This window comes from Panthera leo, chromosome A1 (genome assembly GCF_018350215.1).
Source record: "Panthera leo isolate Ple1 chromosome A1, P.leo_Ple1_pat1.1, whole genome shotgun sequence".
NCBI lineage: Eukaryota > Metazoa > Chordata > Mammalia > Carnivora > Felidae > Panthera > Panthera leo.
The window spans coordinates 145760543-145769461 of NC_056679.1; the positions used below are offsets into that span (position 1 = coordinate 145760543).

The 8919-nt window shown below is 38.4% G+C and overlaps 1 pseudogene; it reads right to left on the reverse strand.

Annotated features, from left to right (window-relative positions):
• Positions 1 to 247: 247 nt before the first annotated feature.
• LOC122203137 lies at positions 248 to 332 on the reverse strand (annotated as a pseudogene).
• Between the last annotated feature and the right edge of the window lie 8587 nt (positions 333 to 8919).

The following is an 8919-nucleotide window of genomic DNA, read 5'->3' on the forward strand; positions in this document are numbered from 1 at the left end:
GACAGGCAGTGGCAGTGGGGATGGCCAGTGGGGATGGCCTGTCAGACACCTGTCCTTTTGTGCCTGATATTACTTAGCACTGGACTAATGTCATGTTGTCTACTTAGCAAATGCCTCTTCATTGATTAAGCGTTTTGTTTCAAACAAGATTTCTTTCAAACTGGACTTTATCTAAAGTGTCTTTAAAAAATCTTCTTTTAACATACTAGAATCTAGTTGATACTACAAAAAGGAAAGCTAATTAACGAAACGGTACTAAATATTAAAATATTACTAAAAATTGACAGTACTAAATTCTACACTTGATCTTAGCCAAAAGGCCGAGAAGCGATTGACAGTACTAAATTCTAAAAAAAATTTATTTCATGGAGTATGAGTCATTAAAAAATGAAAATTTGATTACTGAAATATCTTTTTTTTTTCTGAAATATCTTTAAAGTATTTTTAGATCCTTAGAGTGTTTAGGGCCTTTTATTGGTTCAGATATTCTAATATTTACTATTTGAATGAAAGAAAAATACATTAAAAAATTTTTTTTAGCGTTTACTTATTATTGAGAGACAGAGACAGAGCATGAGTATGGGAGGGACAGAGAGAGAGAGGGCGACCTAGAATCCGAAGCAGGCTCCAGGCTCCGAGCTGTCAGCGCAGAGCCCAACGCAGGGCTCGAACTCACAAACTGCGAGATCATGACCTAGCTGAAGTCAGGCGCTTAACCAACTGAGCCACCCTGGCACTCCAAAAGAAAAATACATTTTAATGGAGAAATGAATACTTCTGTGGTTTGTACCTCATTTTGCTGTGTATGGATTTGCAGAAACTTTGCACATGAAAAAAGGAAAGAAAAAATAAGTTGTTGTGACTAGTGTTACATTCCTTATTGCCATAGACTAAAGCAAGGCAAATCTTACCAAACTAATTTTGGTTTTAAATAATAAACCTCATGGCTAATTGCAGATAATCAAAACTAAACCAAAATCAAAACCCAACACCTAAACTACATTAAATTTAAACAAAGATGCTAATAAAAGCATTTAAACTCTCAAACACTAGTTTAGTAGATTTTACACCACTTTTATTATTAGCCAATGAGTTGAATCAGTTTCTGAAGTATTTATAATGTTGAAACTTCTTAATGATTTTCATAGAGGCTAAAAGAAACCCTCAGCTTCAAAGGAGACTGGGAAAGCGTATAGGAACGAGAAGGCAAAGTAAGAATAAGAACTGCATTTCACTTCCTTTTAAAGAATATTATTGTCAAAGAAAAAAATGAAGAGTAGAGACCAGAGTTGGAGCTCTAAATAGGATATTCTTCTGCCAAATGGGGAGCCTGATGCAGCCCAGTTAGAGGCTGGCTCCTGGGAGGAGGCTGGGGAGCCTGATGCAGCCCAAGTACAGGCTGACCCCTGGGATAAGGCTGACGTAGGGAAATGGCAACAGGCCCTTCAAAGCCAAAAGACCACCCTTTCTCTCCCACAGTAGGACAGCAAGGCCTGAGAGTTTTGGTGACTGGTTGGAGCTACCTGGGCTTAGAGCCTGGCCAGCTTGAGTCAGCTGGAGGTGGTCTTCTGTGGAAGTGAGGAATGCATCAGCATTAAGGATTCCAGCTGCCTCTGCCAAGTATGTTAGGTGCTCAAGTCAGGATAATGGCACCCAGTCTGGTCTGCTAGGTTGTCAGCAGGCTAGGCTGGTGGAAATTTGTCATTATCTTGATGTCTCATTCTAGACTTGTTTGTGGAGGAATAGTGAACTTTGGATAGTTTTCATTTTTTCTAATTTTTTAAAGTTTATTTATATCTGAGAGAGATAAAGACAGAGTGCAAGCTGGGGAGGGACAGGAAGGGGGAGACACAGAATCTGAAGCAGGCTCCAGGCTCCACAGAGCTGGATGCGGGGCTTGAACTCACAAACTGCGAGATCATGACCTGAGCCGAAGTCTGACGCTCGACTGACTGAGCCACCAGGCGCCCCTGCAAAGTTTTCAAATTTCAGTTTGTATCTGAGTACTACATATTCTCTCTGCCTTAATTTTTTTTTAATCAGGTAAATGATATCTTCATTAGCAATGTAAAAATCTATTGCTTCTACTATCTGTGGAATTCCCAAAACAATTTCACTTTCCTCAGATCATTTCAACCCAGATTCTTTCCCCTGCCCTTCCCCTCTCTGCCCCCCCCAGTCCCTTCTCAGGGTATTTTATTGAGGCTGTCCTGGTTAACACTCTACCTTTCTATGTCACCATTTCCTGTACCTTCTTCTTTTGTTTTTCCAAACTCGACATCTCTTAAAATCTTTTCTCTGCCTTGTTCATTCAACCAAAAATATTTCCTCTGAGGATCAAAATCTAAGGACTAGATATATATAATGGGGAGCAAACTTTTTTCCACTTTCACTGAGATTCTGGGCTAACACACAACAAACAGGTAAACAGAGAGACAAATTCATAATTATAAATTGTGGTAACTATTACAAAGGGAAAGAACTGGGGGCATGGATCCTAAAGAAGGACAGTCTGAACAGAGAATCTGATGCAAGAAAATTTTGTGTCCTTGAGGAACTGAAAGAGAGTTTGGAGCAAGTAACTGAGACACAAAGTGCTATAAGGCAAGGCTAGAGGTTGATCACTCAAGGCCTTGCAGGTCAGATGATGAAGCCTGGAGATATGTGTGTATGTATATATGTGTGTGTGTGTGTGTGTGTGTGTGTGTGTATACATATATATATTATTAATTTTGAGAGAGAGAGAGAGAGAGAGAGGGAGAAAATCCCAAGCAGGCTCTGTGCTTTCAGTGCAGAGCCCGATGTGGGGGGCGAACACATAAAACATGAGATCATGACCTGAGCCAAAACCAAGACTTGGATGCTGAACTGACTGAGCCACTCAGAAGCCCCATGGATATGTCCACCCTGGGCTCTGTGCTGACAGCTTAGAGCCTGGGGCCTGCTTTGGATTTTGTGTCTCCCCTTCTCTCTGCCCCTCCTCTGCTTGTGCTCTCTCTCTGTCTCTCAAAAATATGAATAAATGTTAAAAAAAAAAAAAAGAGATGGCTGCCATATACCTAAGTGGCACTTCAAAAGGAAGACAGAGAAAACTACTAAGAGAAAATACGCAGAGATGCACCTGGTAATCTTTTTAAAATTGATGAAAGATGTGAGCCTACTAATTCAAGAAATGTAAAATGTGATATTCATCTAGACATTATTTAGTAAAGCTGAATAATAGACAAAGATCTCAAAAAATATGAAAGACAAATGACCTACATTGAGTATATAAAACAGTAATTTTAAGATTTAATTTGTGTAATTAAAAAATACTAGAAGCTGGAGGGAGGGACAGGCAAATGTCCCTCAAAATGAGAAGGTAATTTGAGACCAGAGAATGAAGCAGACCACTCCATAAAGTTTCCACGAAGGTTTATTCGGGGTAACTTACTGATAGAGGAATCAGGCAATAATGATACAGCTGCACAATTATTCTCTTTAAAGTCTCAACCTTGTTCCAGATTTTACTGAGTGACGGGATGTGTAGGAGGGCCCTGTACTAAGGTCGAAGGGTTCCATGCAGCTAATTGGCAGCTAACCTTGAATTAGGTCTTGTGGTATGACCTGTACATCAGGAAAGGGTAAGGCTAGGTTATCTTTAACAGATAACATGGGAGGCCAAAACAAGTCTCCTGCATCCCAGCCTTGGTAGGCATTTCTAAGGTAAATATATTAATCTCCAAGGGGCCCAGAAGACATAGATCCAAGAGACGTCATAGAAATAAAATGAATAAAGTGGAGTGCCAGAGATACAGTCAGTATTGTCAACACCCCTACAACAAATGAGAGATAAAATAGTAAAGAAAATAAATCATGTAAACTAGGAGGAGGGAGTAGGTTTAAAACATACTAAATTTCTTGTATTATTTGGGAGAAAGGAAAAGTAATTTACTGCATTTAGATTGTATTAAGTATGTATATTAAAATTTGCATGAATGTCAACTAAATGAATATAAATGATATATATTTTCTAAACAATAGGAAGAAAATATTTTTTTTAAAAGGCAAGAAACCAAGACAGAAAGCCAAGAGAGGAGAGAAAAATGAATGTAGAAACATCACAAGAATGGAACAAAAAACAACTAAATTGGTAGAAATAACTCTGAATATATCAACAACAACAACAACAACAATAATAGTGAATTACTCATCTCTCCAGTAAAAAGTATATGTCATTAAGCCGGGATTAAAAAAATCCAACCATGTGCTGTTTACAAGATCACATCTAAAATGTAAGGACCAGAAATGTTTTAAGTAAAACAATAGAGATGATATACCAACCAAATATAAACCAAAAGAAAGTTGGTATTTTTATAGTACATAAAATAGACTTAAATTTAAGGGAAAAACATTACTAGAGTTATAGGGTCATTACATAATGATGGAAGTTTTAAATCACTGGGAGGAAGATTGTGATGTGCTACATAGAGTCCTTTTCAGGATTTAAGGATTTATCACTTCATCTGCTGAGAATGTCATCTGCATGTAACTCTCAGCCATCAGTCCATAAGGAAGATTGGAACCTCCTTAACCAAGTTCACACTCTTTTCCCCCAGCACCTCAAAACAAATGATAGACCAACAGGGGACACCCTGAAAGGTCAGTCCATCTTTGGAACTCCTCACATGGTCAGCTTAGACATTCCATTGAAACCACATCACATTTTGACTCCTCTCTCTGGCCAGTCCTGTTTCCTTCCCTTCCACAGGTGTTGAATGCAAAAGCACTTCCTAATGAATCTCCTACATACTCATTTCTGTCTCAGCATTGGTTCCTGGAAAACCGAGACTGCAACAAATGGTACCAGAAAGACCCAAGAAAAGCAAGTTTGGGGGTGAGATTTGGGAGCAGTCTCAACCACCCTCAGTTTGTCCTGGAGATTCCAAACCTGATGGTAGGTGAAACAAAGATAGTCCTTGGCATGCGATAGCAAGCAGTGCAATTGCTAGAACTTTCCCTGGAGGTGAATTGGAATGGCATACCACTGGAAGGAAATGTATTAGTCTGTGTGCTATTTCCAGCATTTGAAAACTATGGAAAAAATAGTAAGTGTGAGAACAATGGAATTGGATGGCCATTGTTAACCTCAAGTGATGCTCTGGAAAAACATGAGAAGCTATAAACATTTAACTGACAATTAAAAGCTAAATGTGAAAGCCAGAGGATGTCCTTGGTAGCCTATGAAACAAAGCTCACCTCTTATAATGGAGGATCAGGGAAAGCACAACACAGCCACAAAAGTGGTAGCACGCCAAAGTGGGTTAAGTGCACTGCTGAAGCTGATTTCCTATGACAGGACCTCAAAACAACAGAGGCAGTGTGATAGTATATATTTTTGTGGGCTCATATTGTAATGAGTGGCACAGTTAGAGAGGCAGCTACAGGAGACCCATAAAAGACCTACAGAGAGTCCTTTAGACTCTCATGGTTAATAGAACATAGTGTCCCTAAAGGCTAAATCAAAGGGCAACCAAAAGGACATTACTGAATCTGTACCATCAAAGGAAACTAAGGATGGACAGTCAGGAGTCTGATGTCAGTCACCCCCAAAAAAAAAATCATGATCCGTTGCCCAGCTTCTGGACATGAGCCAATTTTTGCACTCAAAACCCATTGGAAATTAATTTTGAAAAAGGCAAGAAAAGGTTTCTCCATGTTTGGTAGACTATAAAACTACTAGTTGAGGAACATGGCTTTCACTCTGATCAGAGCAGAAAAACCGTGTTCTTCATTTTTCTTCAATAGAGCAGTCAGCACATTCGGCATCATTTTTTTGCCCTTTGGGCAGCCCTAAAAGAATGTTTCTTTAGAAAACTGTTTCTGAGGCACAGTCTGTAGGTTTATTTTAGATGTGACCACCTGTGTGAGGTGTGAGGGTTATTTTAAAAGGAGCTCTTTCATTTGTCTTTGTGGGAGAGAGGTTGCCCCAATCAAAATGACATCACATTTGTGGGGCACCTGTAAAACTATGCAGAAGTTGGCTCAAGTACAAAAGACTTTGTTTTCTTTCTTCTTTCCTATGGTAGTTAACTTGATTTCTTCTCTCCATAAATTCTCTAATTGGTTTACTAAAATACACAACAATCTGGGTGCCCTTTTCTATTAGTTACATTGTGAACACTTATGTGGTGAAGTTTAACTAACCAAAGCAGAACAGCTAGAAAATAATTAAAAGAAGAGAAAAATTTTAAAGCAGTAGGGCTTTCTTTGATAGTAATTCTCACAATCCCATTAGTTGCTCTTAAATAGAATCTGCCCGGGCATTGTGTTGGCAATAAAGAAGGCATAATCCCTCGCTGTTTTTATTTTCGCAGCATGTGGAGTTTTACTAGTGGGGGTGTTAAGCTAATTTTTTAAAAGAGAAACAGGAGAAAAGATTTAGTATTAACTAATCACTCTGCCTTAAGGCTAATCAGACAGATGGGGATTGTCTCAAATTTATATAAAGTTGTAGCATTTTCCAGGAAAGGCTTAATTTTTTTTTTTTTTTTTGTTTGAGAGAGGATTTCATGTGATGATAGAAGTAAGTCAGGAGTTCAGAATTTCAGATCGCCTGCATGGTCAGATTTGTCACTGAAATAAGTTTCAATTATTGTTCCTAGGTAAAATTTATCCCTTTCCTCTTTCCCTCCCTCTCTTCCATCCTTCCCTTCTTTCTCTCTCCTTTCCTCCCCATTCCTCCTCTCTCTCAATCTATCTCTCCCCTTCCATTCCTCCCTCCCTTCTTTCACCTCCATCTGCACCTTTTCACTTTTTCAGAGTGTGATTTTTCGTATTTGATGCAAACTTTAAGACATTTCTATCTCTCAAAACCATTTCCTGAGCTAAGTCTCTTGGTCTCTAACTGTAGAAAAGAAAAAGGAATGGAATATAAGTATTCTACTTGGAGAACGACAGTGAAGTCAGAAAGTAAACCTTGTCTTTATTTAAAGTTTGATCTGCAATTGCCTGCTACTTCATGACCTGAATCTGAGATTCCTAGAACAGCAGCCTTCTTTCAGATGGAAAATTGTTTCCACAAGCAATTAAATAGTCAAATCTAGGACACTGTTGACAAGAGACATATTTAACAGAAGCAGAAGTAGATTCTGATTTTTGGAATCTAGAGCTTTTATAATGTGGAACACATCTTTAAGAAAAAACAATTCAAAATTATAAATTCAAAATTAGATAAGAAAATTAATATTCATTTACAATGAGAAATAATAAAAGGCAAATTTTAAAAAGCTGAGAAGAAACCAAACATCAGATCCAATCTAGAAAAGTAACATTTGGGGCGCCTGGGTGGCTCAGTGGGTTGGGTGTCTGACTTCGGCCCAGGTCATGATCTCACTGTCTGTGAGTTAGAGCCCCGCATCGGGTTCTGTGCTGGAGCTTGCTTCGGATTCTGTGTCTCCCCCTCTCTCTGGTCCCCCCCACCCCCCATGCTCATGCTCTGTCTCTCTCTGTCTCTCAATAATAAATAGATGTTAAAAAAATTAAAAAAAGAAAAAAGAAAAATAACATATTTAAGTTAACTGCCTATTATACTTGTATGAGAATTTTTTAATCTACATTTTTTTAACTGTATACACTTTGATCACATTTTCATATGACAAAATTTTGTATATACAAAAGAGAAAGCTATCTCAGGTTCTAACATGGTTAGGTGAAATTTGTTTTTACTATTTATAGTTTAGGAAATTTTGTTCTGCCTTACAAATTGTCACTGGTAATGTCATGTAAATATTTTTAAATTAAGTAGTTTATGTACAGTGAAACATGCATATTATATATATATTTATATTAATGTTGAGAAATGTGTAAACTAATCAAATCAATATATCATCAAGATACAGAACATTTCCAACATTTCAGAAAGTTCCTTGTGCTCTTTCTCAGTCAATCATAAGACCCTCCTCACTCCTCCCACAAAAGTAAAAGTCACCATTATTTGATGTCTTTCACCACAGACTATTTTTACCTGTTCTAGAAATTCCTGTAAGTGGAATCATAGGGTATATATTCTGATGTGTCTGAATTCTTTTACTCAGCAGAATATTTCGAGATTTTGTCTATATTACTGTGAGCAGCAGTAATTCATTTCCTTTTATTGTCTTGTATTATTCCATTGCATCAATATAGCACCATTTGTTTATTTGTTTTCCTGCTGACAGAGATTTGGGTTGTTTCTAGTTTGGAGTGTTGTTATAGGTACTGTGTGTGGCTGGACACACAACTTAATGGTTTGAAATAACAGCATTTGTTTTGCTCGTAAATCTGCAATTTGGGCAGGACTCAGTGGGGATGGCCCATCTGGCTCTACTCAGCATCGGCTGGAATGGCTCACCCTGGCACCTGAAGTCATCTGAATGCTTATGCACTCATGCCTGGGCCCTGACACTGTCTGTCGGCTGAGTCTTTAGCTATCGTTGTCAACCGGACAACCTATAGAACCTCATGTAGCTTGGGATCCTTTCAACCTGGTGACTGGATTTCAAGTGCTGGTGTCCCAAGAAATAAAGCCAGGGACAAATCACTTTGCCTTTTGTGATCTATCCTTGAAAATCAAATAGCAGCACTTCCTAGAATATTTCAGTCACAAAGTGCTGCCTAGGGTCATGAAAGGGGAGATATTTTATTTTTTGGTGGGAGTGGCGAGGTTCTGGCAAGCATGTGAATCCAGAAATCCTGTCGTAGCCATTTATGGAATATACAATCTATTGCATCTGTGATGAGTGAAGATGCTCTGGCATTCTTCATGAGTCACTGACAGTAGGAAACTGGCTCCCATTATCCTTAAAACAATGAATTATTTGGTAAGTAATTCATTTCTTTGTATGTAACCTATCTCCCATTGTTATTGCTGCCTCCTGCCCTCTGTGTCACCCTCCTCTC